We start from the raw sequence: 5,000 nt of genomic DNA on the forward strand, positions 1-5,000 counted from the left end.
TACTTGGCAAATGCTTTCGCTTCTGTTCGTCTTGCGACGATCCAAGAATTTCACCTCTAACGTCGCAATACGAATGCCCCCGCCTGTCCCTATTAATCATTACCTCGGGTTCCGAAAACCAACAAAATAGAACCGAGGTCCTATTCCATTATTCCATGCACACAGTATTCAGGCGGGCTTGCCTGCTTTAAGCACTCTAATTTGTTCAAAGTAAACGTGCCGGCCCACCGAGACACTCAATAAAGAGCACCCTGGTAGGATTTCAACGGGGTCCGCCTCGGGACGCACGAGCACGCACGGGGCGGTCGCACGCCTTCGGCTCGCCCCACCGGCAGGACGTCCCACGATACATGCCAGTTAAACACCGACGGGCGGTGAACCAACAGCGTGGGACACAAATCCAACTACGAGCTTTTTAACCGCAACAACTTTAATATACGCTATTGGAGCTGGAATTACCGCGGCTGCTGGCACCAGACTTGCCCTCCAATAGATACTCGTTAAAGGATTTAAAGTGTACTCATTCCGATTACGGGGCCTCGGATGAGTCCCGTATCGTTATTTTTCGTCACTACCTCCCCGTGCCGGGAGTGGGTAATTTGCGCGCCTGCTGCCTTCCTTGGATGTGGTAGCCGTTTCTCAGGCTCCCTCTCCGGAATCGAACCCTGATTCCCCGTTACCCGTTACAACCATGGTAGGCGCAGAACCTACCATCGACAGTTGATAAGGCAGACATTTGAAAGATGCGTCGCCGGTACGAGGACCGTGCGATCAGCCCAAAGTTATTCAGAGTCACCAAGGCAAACGGACCGGACGAGCCGACCGATTGGTTTTGATCTAATAAAAGCGTCCCTTCCATCTCTGGTCGGGACTCTGTTTGCATGTATTAGCTCTAGAATTACCACAGTTATCCAAGTAACGTGGGTACGATCTAAGGAACCATAACTGATTTAATGAGCCATTCGCGGTTTCACCTTAATGCGGCTTGTACTGAGACATGCATGGCTTAATCTTTGAGACAAGCATATGACTACTGGCAGGATCAACCAGGGAGCTGCGTCAACTAGAGCTGAGCAGCCGGCCGCCCGGGAGTGTGTCCCGGGGGCCCGCGCGAACACGCAAGCGTCCGCTCAATCATTCTGCAAACAGGAGGAGGCTGAGCTCCCCTGCACAATACACCTCGAAACCCTCTCAGGTCCCGGCGGCGCGCAGCGCCGTCCCAAGTACTTGGTCGGGTTCGAGAGAGGCGCAATCGCCCGGAGTTAGGCGAGTAGACGCTTTCGGTGCGACCACCCGTGCTCCCAACTGAGCTTGCCGCTGCCGACAGAGGCCCGGGAGCGTGCTGTCGTGGCATTGCCGGCGGGAGACAACACGCGCCACCTACGGTGACCGGCAGCTCCAACGCCAGCGCCACAGAAGGACAAAAGCCCCACTTGGGTGCCGAAGCGAACTCTCCCAGCACAGCGCACGCGCCAACACATCCGCACAGCTGCGATACAAACCACCAGCGAGAACCGCTGGGGCGACCGAGCAGCAGACGGCGTCGCGGCGCCGAGCGCCGGGCGGCGGCGCATCCTCAACGCACACAGTCCTCAATCGGACCAGCACACTGAAGATGTCCACCGCGCTTCGCACCGGGCCCGCGAGGACCTACTTTGGCCGCACGGCGCCGCGCGCAGGGTGCGCCGGCGCGCAGCTGCGACGCCTGCCGCGTCCGTCGGCCGGCGCGCCTGCCACTGGCCGCCCCCACCAGCCGGCTGTAGCGCGTGCGCCCACGCACCGCGCGGCCAGCACGCCGGGAGGCGCCCCCTCACCGGCCGGGGACGGTCCCACCCAGCCACCGCCGCGTATCGCTTCACACCCAGATGCCGTTCAGTTTCATCGGCATGGTGGGTATCGCTGGAACAACCGGTTAGTACCTCAACCTATCGTCGCCATCACCGATTCACCCCTAGCGAGAACAACCGCACCACAACGGGTTACCATTTCTTCATTTGCGTAACTTCACCAGCAAACGTAGGCGTCCATCGCCATTAGCAACTTCAACGATTATTGCATGCCTGTGTCAGGTGTCACGCCACACTACGTCTGCCCACATACACGCAACAAAATGTGCACGCCTAGACAATACGTGGAAGGTGGCCCCCGTACGTATGCGATGTCCATTGCTCGAACGACTGTCAACCGGCCTCTGTAGCATGTCGCAGATATGGAACGCGGTGCACCATGCTATCACGGTGTTTGAGGAGAGACGACTAGGTCCGAATACATCAACACACAGCTCATGCTGATCGCCATCCACGGCGTCCGTTCCTCCCACACGTCTCTATGGCGTACCACACTGCAATCCAGCTCTCATAGGGAGACGACACGTAGCTGCGTGCACAATATTTGCACTGTATGGTCCGCCGTTTTTGGGCGCAGTCGTTGTACGGTCACACATGTGCCACGATGTATCATTCAGTACATAAGGACGAATGTGCAGTACAGATTGTGGTTTATGCGTACGACATCAGCGGACAGTTGACACAGGCCGCACCACAACGTAGCCTGAGTACGTCGCATGCGAAGGGCATTGAACATGCAAACTTCTCACCAACCAGCTTGCGAAGGCAGGGGGCAAGGTGGGGACGTGGGGAGGGGTGGGGGGGGGGGGGCGGCATGTACGTCCTGCTGCCATCCACATAACAGTGTACAGCAGGAGCATGTGGAAAGTCAGCAAGACTTGCAAGGTGTTTAACATGAAGCGATACACAGGGGAGCGGGCAGTGCGAGTAGCGAACTATATTGCGAGGGTTGCGGGTGGGCAACACTACACTAATTGAACGAGTCGTATAACAATTACAGAGCAGGTTTAGGCGACAACGTGGGTTACGTTAGCGGACAACGTGGGTTACGTTAAGGCACAACGTGGGTTACGTTAAGGCACAACGTGGGTTACGTTAAGGCACAACGTGGGTTACGTTAAGGCACAACGTGGGTTACGTTAAGGCACAACGTGGGTGACGTTAAGGCACAACGTGGGTTACGTTAAGGCACAACGTGGGTTACGTTAAGGCACAACGTGGGTTACGTTAAGGCACAACGTGGGTTACGTTAAGGCACAACGTGGGTTACGTTAGGGCACAACATGGGTTACGTTAGGGCACAACATGGGTTACGTTAGGGCACAACATGGGTTAGGTTAGGGGACAACATGGGTTAGGTTAGGGGACAACATGGGTTAGGTTAGGGGACAACATGGGTTAGGTTAGGGGACAACATGGGTTAGGTTAGGGGACAACATGGGTTAGGTTAGGGGACAACATGGGTTAGGTTAGGGGACAACATGGGTTAGGTTAGGGGACAACGTGGGTTAGGTTAGGGGACAACGTGGGTTAGGTTAGGGGACAACGTGGGTTAGGTTAAGGCACAACGTGGGTTAGGTTAAGGCACAACGTGGGTTACGTTAAGGCACAACGTGGGTTACGTTAAGGCACAACGTGGGTTACGTTAAGGCACAACGTGGGTTACGTTAAGGCACAACGTGGGTTACGTTAAGGCACAACGTGGGTTACGTTAAGGCACAACGTGGGTTACGTTAAGGCACAACGTGGGTTACGTTAAGGCACAACGTGGGTTACGTTAAGGCACAACGTGGGTTACGTTAAGGCACAACGTGGGTTACGTTAAGGCACAACGTGGGTTACGTTAAGGCACAACGTGGGTTAGGTTAAGGCACAACGTGGGTTACGTTAAGGCACAACGTGGGTTACGTTAAGGCACAACATGGGTTAGGTTAAGGCACAACATGGGTTAGGTTAAGGCACAACATGGGTTAGGTTAAGGTACAACATGGGTTAGGTTAAGGTACAACATGGGTTAGGTTAAAGTACAACATAGGTTAGGTTAAGGTACAACATAGGTTAGGTTAAGGTACAACATAGGTTAGGTTAAGGTACAACATAGGTTAGGTTAAGGTACAACATAGGTTAGGTTACACGTTGTTGTAAGGAAAGGTGTAGGGGGGGGGGGGCGGGGGCGGCAGGTTCGTTGATAGTGATTATAGTAAGTGAATGCTTGTGACATGATCAGATTTGTCACGTCAGGATGCACCTTTGGCTTATTAGAGGCGGCGCTCCAATTCTATGCTTGTGTGAGACCTGTGTCTTTGACTCATGTCATTGTTTGTGCGCTGTGACAGGAGGTACTATTGTGATGTTGGGTGCACCGTTGTATAGGACATGTGTGGGTGTTGGTGCCTGGTCTGCGCAATGGTGGATGTCGAAAGGCTGGGATATTGTATTTTCCGCATGGACCTCCTGGTCTGGTTGTGATAGTGTGGATTGTGTAATGTGGCGGAGAAGATGCACTGGATGTTGTTCCATGCTGGTGCTTACATATTGTATGTGCGCCTGTTAGAAGCAGAGAGTGGTGCGTGATCAGAGTGTCTGGCTGACGTGTGGTTCCCATTGTGGGCACACTCTTTCAGCATGTATACGGACAGTTGTGTATATTTGCTGTAGTTTGATGGCTCTGCATTGATTACTAATCAGCGCCGTGTGTACGGGTAATCTGGTTCCAGTCCAAAATGTTCCATCTGTGTACATTAGTGACAAAGACTCCCCCCATGCAGTGGGGCTCGGTCTGTTATAGCTCTTCCGCGTAATATATTTGCCCCACGTTTTTGCGACTGCGAGTGCGAGTGCAACGCGCATGGGGACCGACATGCTGATGGCTCGGTATCGGACGCCGTACAGTGAGCAACGCGATCGCGTCTCTCGCTCGTAAGTGGTACAGGTCGCGGCTCATGTATAGGGACAGCGGGAATGTCGCATATTGGAAATAACTCTTCATGAAACGCAAGTTATAGGGGTGGATTGCACTTTACGAGTGCGGGAAACTTCCGCCGTTCATCCGCTGGAGGTGCGAGTTTGGCGGTTGGGGTGGTGCACGAACGGGTGCGGGTGGAGTCATTGCCGGTCCACGGCTTCGTGCGGCAGAGCCACTGGAGATTGGGT

At 54.2% G+C, this 5,000-nt stretch overlaps 1 non-coding gene across 1 annotated transcript in view; it reads right to left on the bottom strand.

The window, feature by feature from the left end:
* Window positions 1–1,053, bottom strand: part of LOC124774172 — a 1,909-nt gene extending 856 nt beyond the window's left edge. The window contains exon 1 of the ribosomal RNA XR_007015164.1: window positions 1–1,053. This exon is cut by the window's left edge and continues 856 nt beyond it. This is a non-coding gene — a ribosomal RNA (small subunit ribosomal RNA).
* Window positions 1,054–5,000: the final 3,947 nt, after the last annotated feature.

Source organism: Schistocerca piceifrons, unplaced genomic scaffold, assembly GCF_021461385.2.
Source record: "Schistocerca piceifrons isolate TAMUIC-IGC-003096 unplaced genomic scaffold, iqSchPice1.1 HiC_scaffold_961, whole genome shotgun sequence".
In the NCBI taxonomy this organism is placed as follows: Eukaryota; Metazoa; Arthropoda; class Insecta; order Orthoptera; family Acrididae; genus Schistocerca; species Schistocerca piceifrons.